This window comes from Rhododendron vialii, chromosome 9a (genome assembly GCF_030253575.1).
Source record: "Rhododendron vialii isolate Sample 1 chromosome 9a, ASM3025357v1".
Taxonomy (NCBI): Eukaryota; Viridiplantae; Streptophyta; class Magnoliopsida; order Ericales; family Ericaceae; genus Rhododendron; species Rhododendron vialii.
The window spans coordinates 20,255,622-20,276,722 of NC_080565.1; positions in this window are offsets into that span (position 1 = coordinate 20,255,622).

The following is a 21,101-nucleotide window of genomic DNA, read 5'->3' on the forward strand; positions in this document are numbered from 1 at the left end:
GGTGTGGTTTGGTACCGTATGGATGTACTCGTACGGTATTGCACCGTTTTGGTGAGGTTTCGTACCGTATGGATGTACTCGTACGGTATTGTACCGTTTTGGTTTGGTTTGGTACCGTAACGAAGTACTCGTACAGTATTGTACCGTTTTGGTGTGGTTTGGTACCGTATGGATGTACTCGTACGGTATTGCACCGTTTTGGTGAGGTTTGGTACCGTATGGATGTACTCGTACGGTATTGTACTGTTTTGGTGTGGTTTGGTACCGTAACGATGCGCTCGTACGGTATTGTACAGTTTTGGTGTTGTTTGGTACCGTTTGAACGTACTCGTACGGTATTGCACCGTTTTGGTGTGGTTTGGTACCGTATGGATGTACTCGTACGGTATTGCACCGTTTTGGTGAGGTTTGGTACCGTATGGATGTACTCGTACGGTATTGCACCGTTTTGGTGAGGTTCGTACCGTATGGATGTACTGGTACGTTATTGCACCGTTTTGGTGAGGTTTGGTACCGTATGGATGTACTCGTACGGTATTGCACCGTTTTGGTGTGGTTTGGTACCTTATGGAGTACTCGTACGGTATTGCAACGTTTTGGTGAGGTTTCGTACCGTATGGATGTAGTCGTACGGTTTTGCACCAATTTGGTGTGGTTTGGTGCCGTATGGATGTACTCGTACGGTATTGTACCGTTTTGGTTTGGTTTGGTACCGTAACGAAGTACTCGTACAGTATTGTTCCATTTTGGTGTGGTTTGGTACCGTATGGATGTACTCGTACGGTATTGCACCGTTTTGGTGAGGTTTGGTACCGTATGGATGTACTCGTACGGTATTGTACTGTTTTGGTGTGGTTTGGTACCGTAACGATGCGCTCGTACAGTATTGTACCGTTTTGGTGTGGTTTGGTACCGTATGGATGTACTCGTACGGTATTGCACCGTTTTGGTGAGGTTTCGTACCGTATGGATGTACTCGTACGGTATTGCACCATTTTGGTGTTGTTTGGTGCCGTATGGATGTACTCGTACGGTATTGTACCGTTTTGGTTTGGTTTGGTACCGTAACGAAGTATTCGTACAGTATTGTACCGTTTTGGTTTGGTTTGGTACCGTATGGATGTACTCGTACGGTATTGCACCGTTTTGGTGAGGTTTGGTACCGTATGGATGTACTCGTACGGTATTGTACTGTTTTGGTGTGGTTTGGTACCGTAACGATGCGCTCGTACGGTATTGTACAGTTTTGGTGTTGTTTGGTACCGTTTGAACGTACTCGTACGGTATTGCACCGTTTTGGTGTGGTTTGGTACCGTATGGATGTACTCGTACGGTATTGCACCGTTTTGGTGAGGTTTGGTACCGTATGGATGTACTAGTACGGTATTGCACCGTTTTGGTGAGGTTTCGTACCTTATGGATGTACTGGTACGTTATTGCACCGTTTTGGTGAGGTTTGGTACCGTATGGATGTACTCGTACGGTATTGCACCGTTTTGGTGTGGTTTGGTACCTTATGGAGTACTCGTACGGTATTGCAACGTTTTGGTGAGGTTTCGTACCGTATGGATGTAGTCGTACGGTTTTGCACCAATTTGGTGTGGTTTGGTGCCGTATGGATGTACTCGTACGGTATTGTACCGTTTTGGTTTGGTTTGGTACCGTAACGAAGTACTCGTACAGTATTGTACCGTTTTGGTGTGGTTTGGTACCGTATGGATGTACTCGTACGGTATTGCACCGTTTTGGTGAGGTTTGGTACCGTATGGATGTACTCGTACGGTATTGCACCGTTTTGGTGTGGTTTGGTACCTTATGGAGTACTCGTACGGTATTGCACCGTTTTGGTGAGGTTTCGTACCGTATGGATGTACTGGTACGTTATTGCACCGTTTTGGTGAGGTTTGGTACCGTATGGATGTACTCGTACGGTATTGCACCGTTTTGGTGTGGTTTGGTACCTTATGGAGTACTCGTACGGTATTGCACCGTTTTGGTGAGGTTTCGTACCGTATGGATGTACTCGTACGGTATTGCACCATTTTGGTGTGGTTTGGTGCTGTATGGATGTACTCGTACGGTATTGTACCGTTTTGGTTTGGTTTGGTACCGTAACGAAGTACTCGTACAGTATTGTACCGTTTTGGTGTGGTTTGGTACCATATGGATGTACTCGTACGGTATTGCACCGTTTTGGTGAGGTTTGGTACCGTATGGATGTACTCGTACGGTATTGTACCGTTTTGGTGTGGTTTGGTACCGTAACGATGCGCTCGTACGGTATTGTACAGTTTTGGTGTTGTTTGGTACCGTATGGACGTACTCGTACGGTATTGCACCGTGTTGGTGTGGTTTGGTACCGTATGGATGTACTCGTACGCTATTGCACCGTTTTGGTGTGGTTTTGTACCGTATGGATGTACTCGTACGGTATTGTACCGTTTTGGTGTGTTTTGGTACCGTAACGAAGTACTCGTAAGATATTGTAACGTTTTGGTGTGGTTTGGTACCGTATGGATGTACTCGTACGGTATTGCACCGTTTTGGTGTGGTTTGGTTCCTTATGGATGTACTCGTACGGTATTGCAGCGTTTTGGTGTGGTTTGGCACCGTAACGAAGTACTCGTACGGTATTAAACCGTTTTGGTGTGGTTTGGTACCGTATGGATGTACTCGTACGGTATTGTACTGTTTTGGTGAGGTTTCGTACCGTATGGATGTACTCGTACAGTATTGCACCGTTTTGTTGCTGTTTCGTACCGTATGGATGTACTGGTACGTTATTGCACCGTTTTGGTGTGGTTTGGTACCGTATGGATGAAGTCGTACGGTATTGCAACGTTTTGGTGTGGTTTGGTACCGTAACGAAGTACTCGCACGGTATTGAACCGTTTTGGTGTGGTTTGGTACCGTATGGATGTACTCGTACGGTATTGTATTATTTTGGTGTAGTTTGGTACCGTAACGAAGCTCTCGTACGGTATTGTACCGTTTTGGTGTGGTTTGGTACCGTATGGATGTACTCGTACGGTATTGCACCGTTTTGGTGTGGTTTGGTACCGTATGGATGTACTCGTACGGTATTGCACCGTTTTGGTGAGGTTTCGTACCGTATGGATGTACTCGTACGGTATTGCACCGTTTTTGTGAGGTTTCGTACCGTATGGATGTACTGGTACGTTATTGCACCGTTTTGGTGAGGTTTGGTACCGTATGGATGTACTCGTACGGTATTGCACCGTTTTGGTGTGGTTTGGTACCTTATGGAGTACTCGTACGGTATTGCAACGTTTTGGTGAGGTTTCGTACCGTATGGATGTAGTCGTACGGTTTTGCACCAATTTGGTGTGGTTTGGTGCCGTATGGATGTACTCGTACGGTATTGTACCGTTTTGGTTTGGTTTGGTACCGTAACGAAGTACTCGTACAGTATTGTACCGTTTTGGTGTGGTTTGGTACCGTATGGATGTACTCGTACGGTATTGCACCGTTTTGGTGAGGTTTGGTACCGTATGGATGTACTCGTACAGTATTGCACCGTTTTGGTGTGGTTTGGTACCTTATGGAGTACTCGTACGGTATTGCACCGTTTTGGTGAGGTTTCGTTCCGTATGGATGTACTGGTACGTTATTGCCCCGTTTTGGTGAGGTTTGGTACCGTATGGATGTACTCGTACGGTATTGCACCGTTTTGGTGTGGTTTGGTACCTTATGGAGTACTCGTACGGTATTGCACCGTTTTGGTGAGGTTTCGTACCGTATGGATGTACTCGTACGGTATTGCACCATTTTGGTGTGGTTTGGTGCCGTATGGATGTACTCGTACGGTATTGTACCGTTTTGGTTTGGTTTGGTACCGTAACGAAGTACTCGTACAGTATTGTACCGTTTTGGTGTGGTTTGGTACCATATGCATGTACTCGTACGGTATTGCACCGTTTTGGTGAGGTTTGGTACCGTATGGATGTACTCGTACGGTATTGTACCGTTTTGGTGTGGTTTGGTACCGTAACGATGCGCTCGTACGGTATTGTACAGTTTTGGTGTTGTTTGGTACCGTATGGACGTACTCGTACGGTATTGCACCGTGTTGGTGTGGTTTGGTACCGTATGGATGTACTCGTACGCTATTGCACCGTTTTGGTGTGGTTTTGTACCGTATGGATGTACTCGTACGGTATTGTATCGTTTTGGTGTGTTTTGGTACCGTAACGAAGTACTCGTAAGATATTGTAACGTTTTGGTGTGGTTTGGTACCGTATGGATGTACTCGTACGGTATTGCACCGTTTTGGTGTGGTTTGGTTCCTTATGGATGTACTCGTACGGTATTGCAGCGTTTTGGTGTGGTTTGGCACCGTAACGAAGTACTCGTACGGTATTAAACCGTTTTGGTGTGGTTTGGTACCGTATGGATGTACTCGTACGGTATTGTACTGTTTTGGTGAGGTTTCGTACCGTATGGATGTACTCGTACAGTATTGCACCGTTTTGTTGCTGTTTCGTACCGTATGGATGTACTGGTACGTTATTGCACCGTTTTGGTGTGGTTTGGTACCGTATGGATGAAGTCGTACGGTATTGCAACGTTTTGGTGTGGTTTGGTACCGTAACGAAGTACTCGCACGGTATTGAACCGTTTTGGTGTGGTTTGGTACCGTATGGATGTACTCGTACGGTATTGTATTATTTTGGTGTAGTTTGGTACCGTAACGAAGCTCTCGTACGGTATTGTACCGTTTTGGTGTGGTTTGGTACCGTATGGATGTACTCGTACGGTATTGCACCGTTTTGGTGTGGTTTGGTACCGTATGGATGTACTCGTACGGTATTGCACCGTTTTGGTGAGGTTTGGTACCGTATGGATGTACTCGTACGGTATTGCACCGTTTTGGTGAGGTTTCGTACCGTATGGATGTACTGGTACGTTATTGCACCGTTTTGGTGAGGTTTGGTACCGTATGGATGTACTCGTACGGTATTGCACCGTTTTGGTGTGGTTTGGTACCTTATGGAGTACTCGTACGGTATTGCAACGTTTTGGTGAGGTTTCGTACCGTATGGATGTAGTCGTACGGTTTTGCACCAATTTGGTGTGGTTTGGTGCCGTATGGATGTACTCGTACGGTATTGTACCGTTTTGGTTTGGTTTGGTACCGTAACGAAGTACTCGTACAGTATTGTACCGTTTTGGTGTGGTTTGGTACCGTATGGATGTACTCGTACGGTATTGCACCGTTTTGGTGAGGTTTGGTACCGTATGGATGTACTCGTACAGTATTGCACCGTTTTGGTGTGGTTTGGTACCTTATGGAGTACTCGTACGGTATTGCACCGTTTTGGTGAGGTTTCGTTCCGTATGGATGTACTGGTACGTTATTGCACCGTTTTGGTGAGGTTTGGTACCGTATGGATGTACTCGTACGGTATTGCACCGTTTTGGTGTGGTTTGGTACCTTATGGAGTACTCGTACGGTATTGCACCGTTTTGGTGAGGTTTCGTACCGTATGGATGTACTCGTACGGTATTGCACCATTTTGGTGTGGTTTGGTGCCGTATGGATGTACTCGTACGGTATTGTACCGTTTTGGTTTGGTTTGGTACCGTAACGAAGTACTCGTACAGTATTGTACCGTTTTGGTGTGGTTTGGTACCATATGCATGTACTCGTACGGTATTGCACCGTTTTGGTGAGGTTTGGTACCGTATGGATGTACTCGTACGGTATTGTACCGTTTTGGTGTGGTTTGGTACCGTAACGATGCGCTCGTACGGTATTGTACAGTTTTGGTGTTGTTTGGTACCGTATGGACGTACTCGTACGGTATTGCACCGTGTTGGTGTGGTTTGGTACCGTATGGATGTACTCGTACGCTATTGCACCGTTTTGGTGTGGTTTTGTACCGTATGGATGTACTCGTACGGTATTGTATCGTTTTGGTGTGTTTTGGTACCGTAACGAAGTACTCGTAAGATATTGTAACGTTTTGGTGTGGTTTGGTACCGTATGGATGTACTCGTACGGTATTGCACCGTTTTGGTGTGGTTTGGTTCCTTATGGATGTACTCGTACGGTATTGCAGCGTTTTGGTGTGGTTTGGCACCGTAACGAAGTACTCGTACGGTATTAAACCGTTTTGGTGTGGTTTGGTACCGTATGGATGTACTCGTACGGTATTGTACTGTTTTGGTGAGGTTTCGTACCGTATGGATGTACTCGTACAGTATTGCACCGTTTTGTTGCTGTTTCGTACCGTATGGATGTACTGGTACGTTATTGCACCGTTTTGGTGTGGTTTGGTACCGTATGGATGAAGTCGTACGGTATTGCAACGTTTTGGTGTGGTTTGGTACCGTAACGAAGTACTCGCACGGTATTGAACCGTTTTGGTGTGGTTTGGTACCGTATGGATGTACTCGTACGGTATTGTATTATTTTGGTGTAGTTTGGTACCGTAACGAAGCTCTCGTACGGTATTGTACCGTTTTGGTGTGGTTTGGTACCGTATGGATGTACTCGTACGGTATTGCACCGTTTTGGTGTGGTTTGGTACCGTATGGATGTACTCGTACGGTATTGCACCGTTTTGGTGAGGTTTGGTACCGTATGGATGTACTCGTACGGTATTGCACCGTTTTGGTGAGGTTTCGTACCGTATGGATGTACTGGTACGTTATTGCACCGTTTTGGTGAGGTTTGGTACCGTATGGATGTACTCGTACGGTATTGCACCGTTTTGGTGTGGTTTGGTACCTTATGGAGTACTCGTACGGTATTGCAACGTTTTGGTGAGGTTTCGTACCGTATGGATGTAGTCGTACGGTTTTGCACCAATTTGGTGTGGTTTGGTGCCGTATGGATGTACTCGTACGGTATTGTACCGTTTTGGTTTGGTTTGGTACCGTAACGAAGTACTCGTACAGTATTGTACCGTTTTGGTGTGGTTTGGTACCGTATGGATGTACTCGTACGGTATTGTACTGTTTTGGTGAGGTTTCGTACCGTATGGATGTACTCGTACAGTATTGCACCGTTTTGTTGCTGTTTCGTACCGTATGGATGTACTGGTACGTTATTGCACCGTTTTGGTGTGGTTTGGTACCGTATGGATGAAGTCGTACGGTATTGCAACGTTTTGGTGTGGTTTGGTACCGTAACGAAGTACTCGCACGGTATTGAACCGTTTTGGTGTGGTTTGGTACCGTATGGATGTACTCGTACGGTATTGTATTATTTTGGTGTAGTTTGGTACCGTAACGAAGCTCTCGTACGGTATTGTACCGTTTTGGTGTGGTTTGGTACCGTATGGATGTACTCGTACGGTATTGCACCGTTTTGGTGTGGTTTGGTACCGTATGGATGTACTCGGACGGTATTGCACCGTTTTGGTGAGGTTTCGTACCGTATGGATGTACTCGTACGGTATTGCACCGTTTTTGTGAGGTTTCGTACCGTATGGATGTACTGGTACGTTATTGCACCGTTTTGGTGAGGTTTGGTACCGTATGGATGTACTCGTACGGTATTGCACCGTTTTGGTGTGGTTTGGTACCTTATGGAGTACTCGTACGGTATTGCAACGTTTTGGTGAGGTTTCGTACCGTATGGATGTAGTCGTACGGTTTTGCACCAATTTGGTGTGGTTTGGTGCCGTATGGATGTACTCGTACGGTATTGTACCGTTTTGGTTTGGTTTGGTACCGTAACGAAGTACTCGTACAGTATTGTACCGTTTTGGTGTGGTTTGGTACCGTATGGATGTACTCGTACGGTATTGCACCGTTTTGGTGAGGTTTGGTACCGTATGGATGTACTCGTACGGTATTGCACCGTTTTGGTGTGGTTTGGTACCTTATGGAGTACTCGTACGGTATTGCACCGTTTTGGTGAGGTTTCGTTCCGTATGGATGTACTGGTACGTTATTGCACCGTTTTGGTGAGGTTTGGTACCGTATGGATGTACTCGTACGGTATTGCACCGTTTTGGTGTGGTTTGGTACCTTATGGAGTACTCGTACGGTATTGCACCGTTTTGGTGAGGTTTCGTACCGTATGGATGTACTCGTACGGTATTGCACCATTTTGGTGTGGTTTGGTGCCGTATGGATGTACTCGTACGGTATTGTACCGTTTTGGTTTGGTTTGGTACCGTAACGAAGTACTCGTACAGTATTGTACCGTTTTGGTGTGGTTTGGTACCATATGCATGTACTCGTACGGTATTGCACCGTTTTGGTGAGGTTTGGTACCGTATGGATGTACTCGTACGGTATTGTACCGTTTTGGTGTGGTTTGGTACCGTAACGATGCGCTCGTACGGTATTGTACAGTTTTGGTGTTGTTTGGTACCGTATGGACGTACTCGTACGGTATTGCACCGTGTTGGTGTGGTTTGGTACCGTATGGATGTACTCGTACGCTATTGCACCGTTTTGGTGTGGTTTTGTACCGTATGGATGTACTCGTACGGTATTGTATCGTTTTGGTGTGTTTTGGTACCGTAACGAAGTACTCGTAAGATATTGTAACGTTTTGGTGTGGTTTGGTACCGTATGGATGTACTCGTACGGTATTGCACCGTTTTGGTGTGGTTTGGTTCCTTACGGATGTACTCGTACGGTATTGCAGCGTTTTGGTGTGGTTTGGCACCGTAACGAAGTACTCGTACGGTATTAAACCGTTTTGGTGTGGTTTGGTACCGTATGGATGTACTCGTACGGTATTGTACTGTTTTGGTGAGGTTTCGTACCGTATGGATGTACTCGTACAGTATTGCACCGTTTTGTTGCTGTTTCGTACCGTATGGATGTACTGGTACGTTATTGAACCGTTTTGGTGTGGTTTGGTACCGTATGGATGAAGTCGTACGGTATTGCAACGTTTTGGTGTGGTTTGGTACCGTAACGAAGTACTCGCACGGTATTGAACCGTTTTGGGGTGGTTTGGTACCGTATGGATGTACTCGTACGGTATTGTATTATTTTGGTGTAGTTTGGTACCGTAACGAAGCTCTCGTACGGTATTGTACCGTTTTGGTGTGGTTTGGTACCGTATGGATGTACTCGTACGGTATTGCACCGTTTTGGTGTGGTTTGGTACCGTATGGATGTACTCGTACGGTATTGCACCGTTTTGGTGAGGTTTGGTACCGTATGGATGTACTCGTACGGTATTGCACCGTTTTGGTGAGGTTTCGTACCGTATGGATGTACTGGTACGTTATTGCACCGTTTTGGTGAGGTTTGGTACCGTATGGATGTACTCGTACGGTATTGCACCGTTTTGGTGTGGTTTGGTACCTTATGGAGTACTCGTACGGTATTGCAACGTTTTGGTGAGGTTTCGTACCGTATGGATGTAGTCGTACGGTTTTGCACCAATTTGGTGTGGTTTGGTGCCGTATGGATGTACTCGTACGGTATTGTACCGTTTTGGTTTGGTTTGGTACCGTAACGAAGTACTCGTACAGTATTGTACCGTTTTGGTGTGGTTTGGTACCGTATGGATGTACTCGTACGGTATTGCACCGTTTTGGTGAGGTTTGGTACCGTATGGATGTACTCGTACGGTATTGCACCGTTTTGGTGTGGTTTGGTACCTTATGGAGTACTCGTACGGTATTGCACCGTTTTGGTGAGGTTTCGTACCGTATGGATGTACTGGTACGTTATTGCGCCGTTTTGGTGAGGTTTGGTACCGTATGGATGTACTCGTACGGTATTGCACCGTTTTGGTGTGGTTTGGTACCTTATGGAGTACTCGTACGGTATTGCACCGTTTTGGTGAGGTTTCGTACCGTATGGATGTACTCGTACGGTATTGCACCATTTTGGTGTGGTTTGGTGCCGTATGGATGTACTCGTACGGTATTGTACCGTTTTGGTTTGGTTTGGTACCGTAACGAAGTACTCGTACAGTATTGTACCGTTTTGGTGTGGTTTGGTACCATATGGATGTACTCGTACGGTATTGCACCGTTTTGGTGAGGTTTGGTACCGTATGGATGTACTCGTACGGTATTGTACCGTTTTGGTGTGGTTTGGTACCGTAACGATGCGCTCGTACGGTATTGTACAGTTCTGGTGTTGTTTGGTACCGTATGGACGTACTTGTACGGTATTGCACCGAGTTGGTGTGGTTTGGTACCGTATGGATGTACTCGTACGCTATTGCACCGTTTTGGTGTGGTTTTGTACCGTATGGATGTACTCGTACGGTATTGTACCGTTTTGGTGTGTTTTGGTACCGTAACGAAGTACTCGTAAGATATTGTAACGTTTTGGTGTGGTTTGGTACCGTATGGATGTACTTGTACGGTATTGAACCGTTTTGATGAGGTTTGTTACCGTATGGATGTACTCGTACGGTGTTGCACCGTTTTGGTGTGGTTTCGTACCGTATGGATGTACTCGTACGGTATTGCACCGTTTTGGTGAGGTTTTGTACCGTATGGATGTACTCGTACAGTATTGCACCGTTTTGGTGAGGTTTCGTACCGTATGGATGTACTGGTACGTTATTGCACCGTTTTGGTGAGGTTTGGTACCGTATGGATGTTCTCGTACGGTATTGCACCGTTTTGGTGTGGTTTGGTACCGTAACGAAGTACTCGTACGGTATTGAACCGTTTTGGTGTGGTTTGGTACCGTATGGATGTACTCGTACGGTATTGTACTATTTTGGTGTGGTTTGGTACCGTAACGAAGCTCTCGTACGGTATTGTGCCATTTTGGTGTGGTTTGGTACCGTATGGATGTACTCGTACGGTATTGCACCGTTTTGGTGTGGTTTGGTACCGTATGGATTTACTCGTACGGTATTGCACCGTTTTGGTGAGGTTTGGTACCGTATGGATGTACTCGTACGGTATTGCACCGTTTTGGTGAGGTTTCGTACCGTATGGATGTACTGGTACGTTATTGCACCGTTTTGGTGAGGTTTGGTACCGTATGGATGTACTCGTACGGTATTGCACCGTTTTGGTGTGGTTTGGTACCTTATGGATGTACTCGTACGGTATTGTACCGTTTTGGTGTGGTTTGGTACTGTATGGATGTACTCGTACGGTATTGCACCGTTTTGGTGTGGTTTGGTACCGTAACGAAGTACTCGTAAGGTATTGTACCGTTTTCGTGTGGTTTGGTACCGTATGGATGTACTGGTACGGTTTTGCACCGTTTTGGTGTGGTTTGGTACCGTATGGATGTACTCGTACGGTATTGCACCGTTTTGGTGAGGTTTCGTACCGTATGGATGTACTCGTATGGTATTGCACCATTTTGGTGTGGTTTGGTGCCGTATGGATGTACTCGTACGGTATTGTACCGTTTTGGTTTGGTTTGGTACCGTAACGAAGTACTCGTACAGTATTGTACCGTTTTGGTGTGGTTTGGTACCGTATGGATGTACTCGTACGGTATTGCACCGTTTTGGTGAGGTTTGGTACCGTATGGATGTACTCGTATGGTATTGTACTGTTTTGGTGTGGTTTGGTACCGTAACGATGCGCTCGTACGGTATTGTACAGTTTTGGTGTTGTTTGGTACCGTATGGATGTACTCGTACGGTATTGCACCGTTTTGGTGTGGTTTGGTACCGTATGGATGTACTCGTACGCTATTGCACCGTTTTGGTGTGGTTTTGTACCGTATGGATGTACTCGTACGGTATTGTACCGTTTTGGTGTGTTTTGGTACCGTAACGAAGTACTCGTAAGATATTGTACCGTTTTTGTGTGGTTTGGTACCGTATGGATGTACTCGTACGGTATAGCACCGTTTTGGTGTGGTTTGGTTCCTTATGGATGTACTCGTACGGTATTGCAGCGTTTTGGTGTGGATTGGTACCGTAACGAAGGACTCGTACGGTATTGAACCGTTTTGGTGTGGTTTGGTACCGTATGGATGTACTCGTACGGTATTGTACTATTTTGGTGTGGTTTGGTACCGTAACGAAGCTCTCGTACGGTATTGTACCGTTTTGATGAGGTTTGGTACCGTATGGATGTACTCGTACGGTATTGCACCGTTTTGGTGTGGTTTGGTACCGTATGGATGTACTCGTACGGTATTGCACCGTTTTGGTGAGGTTTCGTCGCGTATGGATGTACTCGTACGGTATTGCTCCGTTTTGGTGAGGTTTCGTACCGTATGGATGTACTCGTACGGTATTGTACCGTTTTGGTGAGGTTTGTTACCGTATGGATGTACTTGTACGGTGTTGCACCGTTTTGGTGTGGTTTGGTACCGTATGGATGTACTCGTACGGTATTGCATCGTTTTGGTGAGATTTCGTACCGTATGGATGTACTTGTACGTTATTGCACCGTTTTGGTGAGGTTTGGTACCGTATGGATGTACTCGTACGGTATTGCACCGTTTGGGTGTGGTTTGGTACCGTAACGAAGTACTCGTAAGGTATTGTACCGTTTTGGTGTGGTTTGATACCGTATGGATGTACTGTACGGTCTTGCACCGTTTTGGTGTGATTTGGTACCGTAGCGACGTACTCGTACGGTATTGTACCGTTTCGGTGTGGTTTGGTACCGTATGGATGTACTCGTACGGTATTGCACCGTTTTGGTGTGGTTTGGTACCGCATGGATATACTCGTACGGTATTGTACTACTTTGGTGTGGTTTGGTACCGTAACGAAGCTCTCGTACGGTATTGTACCGTTTTGGTGTGGTTTGGTACCGTATGGATGTACTGGTACGGTATTGCACCGTTTTGGGGTGGTTTGGTACCGTATGGATGTACTCGTACGGTATTGCACCGTTTTGGTGAGGTTTCGTACCGTATGGATGTACTCGTATGGTATTGCACCATTTTGGTGTGGTTCGGTGCCGTATGGATGTACTCGTACGGTATTGTACCGTTTTGGTTTGGTTTGGTACCGTAACGAAGTACTCGTACAGTATTGTACCGTTTTGGTGTGGTTTGGTACCGTATGGATGTACTCGTACGGTATTGCACCGTTTTGGTGAGGTTTGGTACCATATGGATGTACTCGTACGGTATTGTACTGTTTTGGTGTGGTTTGGTACCGTAACGATGCGCTCGTACGGTATTGTAAAGTTTTGGTGTTGTTTGGTACCGTATGGATGTACTCGTACGGTATTGCACCGTTTTGGTGTGGTTTGGTACCGTATGGATGTGCTCGTACGCTATTGCACCGTTTTGGTGTGGTTTTGTACCGTATGGATGTACTTGTACGGTATTGTACCGTTTTGGTGTGTTTTGGTACCGTAACGAAGTACTCGTAAGATATTGTACCGTTTTTGTGTGGTTTGGTACCGTATGGATGTACTCGTACGGTATTGCACCGTTTTGGTGTGGTTTTGTACCGTATGGATGTACTCGTACGGTATTGTACCGTTTTGGTGTGTTTTGGTACCGTAACGAAGTACTCGTAAGATATTGTACCATTTTTGTGTGGTTTGGTACCGTATGGATGTACTCGTACGGTATTGCACCGTTTTGGTGAGGTTTGGTACCGTATGGATGTACTCGTATGGTATTGTACTGTTTTGGTGTGGTTTGGTACCGTAACGATGCGCTCGTACGGTATTGTACAGTTTTGGTGTTGTTTGGTACCGTATGGATGTACTCGTACGGTATTGCAGCGTTTTGGTGTGGATTGGTACCGTAACGAAGTACTCGTACGGTATTGAACCGTTTTGGTGTGGTTTGGTACCGTATGGATGTACTCGTACGGTATTGCACCGTTTTGATGAGGTTTGGTACCGTATGGATGTACTCGTACGGTATTGCACCGTTTTGGTGTGGTTTGGTACCGTATGGATGTACTCGTACGGTATTGCACCGTTTTGGTGAGGTTTCGTACCGTATGGATGTACTCGTACGGTATTGCTCTGTTTTGGTGAGGTTTCGTACCGTATGGATGTACTCGTACGGTATTGTACCGTTTTGGTGAGGTTTGTTACCGTATGGATGTACTCGTACGGTGTTGCACCGTTTTGGTGTGGTTTGGTACCGTATGGATGTACTCGTACGGTATTGCATCGTTTTGGTGAGATTTCGTACCGTATGGATGTACTTGTACGTTATTGCACCGTTTTGGTGAGGTTTGCTACCGTATGGATGTACTCGTACGGTATTGCACCGTTTGGGTGTGGTTTGGTACCGTAACGAAGTACTCGTAAGGTATTGTACCGTTTTGGTGTGGTTTGATACCGTATGGATGTACTATACGGTCTTGCACCGTTTTGGTGTGATTTGGTACCGTAGCGACGTACTCGTACGGTATTGTACCGTTTTGGTGTGGTTTGGTACCGTATGGATGTACTCGTACGGTATTGCATCGTTTTGGTGTGGTTTGGTACCGCATGGATATACTCGTACGATATTGTACTACTTTGGTGTGGTTTGGTACCGTAACGAAGCTCTCGTACGGTATTGTACCGTTTTGGTGTGGTTTGGTACCGTATGGATGTACTGGTACGGTATTGCACCGTTTTGGTGTGGTTTGGTACCGTATGGATGTACTCGTACGGTATTGCACCGTTTTGGTGAGGTTTCGTACCGTATGGATGTACTCGTATGGTATTGCACCATTTTGGTGTGGTTTGGTGCCGTATGGATGTACTCGTACGGTATTGTACCGTTTTGGTTTAATTTGGTACCGTAACGAAGTACTCGTACAGTATTGTACCGTTTTGGTGTGGTTTGGCACCGTATGGATGTACTCGTACGGTATTGCACCGTTTTGGTGAGGTTTGGTACCGTATGGATGTACTCGTACGGTATTGTACTGTTTTGGTGTGGTTTGGTACCGTAACGATGCGCTCGTACGGTATTGTAAAGTTTTGGTGATGTTTGGTACCGTATGGATGTACTCGTACGGTATTGCACCGTTTTGGTGTGGTTTGGTACCGTATGGATGTACTCGTACGCTATTGCACCGTTTTGGTGTGGTTTTGTACCGTATGGATGTACTCGTACGGTATTGTACCGTTTTGGTGTGTTTTGGTACCGTAACGAAGTACTCGTAAGATATTGTACCGTTTTTGTGTGGTTTGGTACCGTATGGATGTACTCGTACGGTATTGCACCGTTTTGGTGTGGTTTTGTACCGTATGGATGTACTCGTACGGTATTGTACCGTTTTGGTGTGTTTTGGTACCGTAACGAAGTACTCGTAAGATATTGTACCGTTTTTGTGTAGTTTGGTACCGTATGGATGTACTCGTACGGTATTGCACCGTTTTGGTGTGGTTTGGTTCCTTATGGATGTACTCGTACGGTATTGCAGCGTTTTGGTGTGGATTGGTACCGTAACGAAGTACTCGTACGGTATTGAACCGTTTTGGTGTGGTTTGGTACCGTATGGATGTACTCGTACGGTATTGTACTATTTTGGTGTGGTTTGGTACCGTAACGAAGCTCTCGTACGGTATTGTACCGTTTTGATGAGGTTTGGTACCGTATGGAAGCTCTCGTACGGTATTGCACCGTTTTGGTGTGGTTTGGTACCGTATGGATGTACTCGTACGGTATTGCACCGTTTTGGTGAGGTTTCGTACCGTATGGATGTACTCGTACGGTATTGCTCCGTTTTGGTGAGGTTTCGTACCGTATGGATGTACTCGTACGGTATTGTACCGTTTTGGTGAGGTTTGTTACCGTATGGATGTACTCGTACGGTGTTGCACCGTTTTGGTGTGGTTTGGTACCGTATGGATGTACTCGTACGGTATTGCATCGTTTTGGTGAGATTTCGTACCGTATGGATGTACTTGTACGTTATTGCACCGTTTTGGTGAGGTTTGGTACCGTATGGATGTACTCGTACGGTATTGCACCGTTTGGGTGTGGTTTGGTACCGTAACGAAGTACTCGTAAGGTATTGTACCGTTTTGGTGTGGTTTGATACCGTATGGATGTACTGTACGGTCTTGCACCGTTTTGGTGTGATTTGGTACCGTAGCGACGTACTCGTACGGTATTGTACCGTTTTGGTGTGGTTTGGTACCGTATGGATGTACTCGTACGGTATTGCACCGTTTTGGTGTGGTTTGGTACCACATGGATATACTCGTACGGTATTGTACTACTTTGGTGTGGTTTGGTACCGTAACGAAGCTCTCGTACGGTATTATACCGTTTTGGTGTGGTTTGGTACCGTATGGATGTACTGGTACGGTATTGCACCGTTTTGGTGTGGTTTGGTACCGTATGGATGTACTCGTACGGTATTGCACCGTTTTGGTGAGGTTTCGTACCGTATGGATGTACTCGTATGGTATTGCACCATTTTGGTGTGGTTTGGTGCCGTATGGATGTACTCGTACGGTATTGTACCGTTTTGGTTTGGTTTGGTACCGTAACGAAGTACTCGTACGGTATTGTACCGTTTTGGTGTGGTTTGGTACCGTATGGATGTACTCGTACGGTATTGCACCGTTTTGGTGAGGTTTGGTACCGTATGGATGTACTCATACGGTATTGTACTGTTTTGGTGTGGTTTGGTACCATATGGATGCGCTCGTACGGTATTGTACAGTTTTGGTGTTGTTTGGTACCGTATGGATGTACTCGTACGGTATTGCACCGTTTTGGTGTGGTTTGATACCGTATGGATGTACTCGTATGGTATTGCACCGTTTTGGTGTGGTTTGGTACCGTATGGATGTACTCGTACGGTATTGCACCGTTTTGGTGAGGTTTCGTACCGTATGGATGTACTCGTACGGTATTGCTCCGTTTTGGTGAGGTTTCGTACCGTATGGATGTACTCGTACGGTATTGTACCGTTTTGGTGAGGTTTGTTACCGTATGGATGTACTCGTACGGTGTTGCACCGTTTTTGTGTGGTTTGGTACCGTATGGATGTACTCGTACGGTATTGCATCGTTTTGGTGAGATTTCGTACCGTATGGATGTACTTGTACGTTATTGCACCGTTTTGGTGAGGTTTGGTACCGTATGGATGTACTCGTACGGTATTGCACCGTTTTGGTGTGGTTTGGTACCGTAACGAAGTACTCGTAAGGTATTGTACCGTTTTGGTGTGGTTTGATACCGTATGGATGTACTGTACGGTCTTGCACCGTTTTGGTGTGATTTGGTACCGTAGCGACGTACTCGTACGGTATTGTACCGTTTTGGTGTGGTTTGGTACCGTATGGATGTACTCGTACGGTATTGCACCGTTTTGGTGTGGTTTGGTACCGCATGGATATACTCGTACGGTATTGTACTACTTTGGTGTGGTTTGGTACCGTAACGAAGCTCTCGTACGGTATTATACCGTTTTGGTGTGGTTTGGTACCGTATGGATGTACTGGTACGGTATTGCACCGTTTTGGTGTGGTTTGGTACCGTATGGATGTACTCGTACGGTATTGCACCGTTTTGTTGAGGTTTCGTACCGTATGGATGTACTCGAATGGTATTGCACCATTTTGTTGTGGTTTGGTGCCGTATGGATGTACTCGTACGGTATTGTACCGTTTTGGTTTGGTTTGGTACCGTAACGAAGTACTCGTACAGTATTGTACCGTTTTGGTGTCGTTTGGTACCGTATGGATGTACTCGTACGGTATTGCACCGTTTTGGTGAGGTTTGGTACCGTATGGATGTACTCGTACAGTATTGTACTGTTTTGGTGTGGTTTGGTACCGTAACGATGCGCTCGTACGGTATTGTACAGTTTTGGTGTTGTTTGGTACCGTATGGATGTACTCGTACGGTATTGCACCGTTTTGGTGTGGTTTGGTACCGTATGGATGTACTCGTACGCTATTGCACCGTTTTGGTGTGGTTTTGTACCGTATGGATGTACTCGTACGGTATTGTACCGTTTTGGTGTGTTTTGGTACCGTAACGAAGTACTCGTAAGATATTGTACCGTTTTTGTGTGGTTTGGTACCGTATGGATGTACTCGTACGGTATTGCACCGTTTTGGTGTGGTTTGGTTCCTTATGGATGTACTCGTACGGTATTGCAGCGTTTTGGTGTGGATTGGTACCGTAACGAAGTACTCGTACGGTATTGAACCGTTTTGGTGTGGTTTGGTACCGTATGGATGTACTCGTACGGTATTGTACTATTTTGGTGTGGTTTGGTACCGTAACGAAGCTCTCGTACGGTATTGTACCGTTTTGATGAGGTTTGGTACCGTATGGATGTACTCGTACGGTATTGCACCGTTTTGGTGTGGTTTGGTACCGTATGGATGTACTCGTACGGTATTGCACCGTTTTGGTGAGGTTTCGTACCGTATGGATGTACTCGTACGGTATTGCTCCGTTTTGGTGAGGTTTCGTACCGTATGGATGTACTCGTACGGTATTGTACCGTTTTGGTGAGGTTTGTTACCGTATGGATGTACTCGTACGGTGTTGCACCGTTTTGGTGTGGTTTGGTACCGTATGGATGTACTCGTACGGTATTGCATCGTTTTGGTGAGATTTCGTACTGTACGGATGTACTTGTACGTTATTGCACCGTTTTGGTGAGGTTTGGTACCGTATGGATGTACTCGTACGGTATTGCACCGTTTGGGTGTGGTTTGGTACCGTAACGAAGTACTCGTAAGGTATTGTACCGTTTTGGTGTGGTTTGATACCGTATGGATGTACTGTACGGTCTTGCACTGTTTTGGTGTGATTTGGTACCGTAGCGACGTACTCGTACGGTATTGTACCGTTTTGGTGTGGTTTGGTACCGTATGGATGTACTCGTACGGTATTGCACCGTTTTGGTGTGGTTTGGTACCGCATGGATATACTCGTACGGTATTGTACTACTTTGGTGTGGTTTGGTACCGTAACGAAGCTCTCGTACGGTATTGTACCGTTTTGGTGTGGTTTGGTACCATATGGATGTACTGGTACGGTATTGCACCGTTTTGGTGTGGTTTGGTACCGTATGGATGTACTCGTACGGTATTGCACCGTTTTGGTGAGGTTTCGTACCGTATGGATGTACTCGTATGGTATTGCACCATTTTGGTGTGGTTTGGTGCCGTATGGATGTACTCGTACGGTATTGTACCGTTTTGGTTTGGTTTGGTACCGTAACGAAGTACTCGTACGGTATTGTACCGTTTTGGTGTGGTTTGGTACCGTATGGATGTACTCGTACGGTATTGCACCGTTTTGGTGAGGTTTGGTACCGTATGGATGTACTCATACGGTATTGTACTGTTTTGGTGTGGTTTGGTACCATATGGATGCGCTCGTACGGTATTGTACAGTTTTGGTGTTGTTTGGTACCGTATGGATGTACTCGTACGGTATTGCACCGTTTTGGTGTGGTTTGATACCGTATGGATGTACTCGTATGGTATTGCACCGTTTTGGTGTGGTTTTGTACCTTATGGATGTACTCGTACGGTATTGTACCGTTTTGGTGTGGTTTGGTACCGTATGGATGTACTCGTACGGTATTGCACCGTTTTGGTGTGGTTTGGTACCGTAACGAAGTACTCGTAAGGTATTGTACCGTTTTGGTGTGGTTTGGTACCGTATGGATGTACTCGTACGGTATTGCACCGTTTTGGTGTGGTTTGGTACCGTAACGAAGTACTCGTACAGTATTGTACCGTTTTGGGGTGGTTTGGTACCGTATGGATGTACTCGTACGGTATTGTACTATTTTGGTGTGGTTTGGTACCGTAACGAAGCTCCCGTACGGTATTGTACCGTTTTGGTGTGGTTTGGTACCATATGGATGTACTCGTACGGTAATGCAACGTTTTGGTGTGGTTTGGTACCGTATGGATGTACTCGTCATTATTGCACCGTTATGGTGTGGTTTTGTACCGTATGGATGTGCTCGTACGGTATTGTACAGTTTTGGTGTGTTTTGGTACCGTAACGAAGTACTCGTACGGTATTGTTCTGTTTTGGTGTGGTTTGGTACCGTCAGGATGTACTCGTACGGTATTGCACCGTTTTGGTGTGGTTTGGCACCGTAAGGATGTACTCGTACGGTATTGTTCCGTTTTGGTGTGGTTTGGTACCGTATGGATGTACTCGTACGGTATAGTACCATTTTAGTGTGGTTTGGTACCGTATGGATGTACTCGTACGGTATTGCACCGTTTTGGTGTGGTTTGGTACCGTATGGATGTACTTGTACGGTATTGTACCGTTTTGGTGTGGTTTGGTACCGTAACGAAGTACTCGTACGGTATTGTACTCTTTTGGTTTGGTTTGGTACCGTATGGATGTACTCCTATGGTATTGCACCATTTTTGTGAGGTTTGGTACCGTATGGATGTACTCGTACGGTATTGCACCGTTTTGGTGTGGTTTGGTACCGTATGGATGTACTGGTACGGTATTGGACCGTTTTGGTGAGGTTTGGTACCGTATGGATGTACTGGTACGGTATTGGACCGTTTTGGTGATGTTTGGTACCGTATGGATGTACTGGTACGGTATTGGACCGTTTTGGTGAGGTTTGGCACCGTAACGAAGTACTCGTACGGTATTGCACCGTTTTGTTGTGGTTTGGGACCGTATGGATGTACTCGTACGGTATTGCACCGTTTTGGTGTGGTTTGGTACCGTATGGATGTACTCGAACGGTATTGCACCGTTTTGGTGAGGTTTGGTACCGTATAGATGTACTCGTACGGTATTGCACCGTTTTGGTGTGGTTTGGTATCGTAACGAAGTACTCGTAAGGTATTGTACCGTTTTGGTGTGGTTGGGTACCGTATGGATGTACTCGTACGGTATTGCACCGTTTTGGTGTGGTTAGGTACCGTATGGATGTACTCGTACGGTATTGTACTATTTAGGTGTGGTTAGGTACCGTAACGAAGCTCTCGTACGGTATTGTACCGTTTTGGTGTGGTTTGGTACCGTATAGATGTACTCGTACGGTATTGCACCGTTTACGTGTGGTTTGGTACCGTATGGATATACTTGTACGGTATTGCACCGTTTTGGTGAGGTTTGGTACCGTATGGATGTACTCGTACGGTATTGCACCGTTTTGGTGTGGTTTGGTACCGTAACGAAGTACTCGTAAGGTATTGTACCGTTTTGGTGTGGTTTGGTACCGTATGGATGTACTCGTACGGTATTGCACCGTTTTGGTGTGGTTTGGTACCGTATCGTTG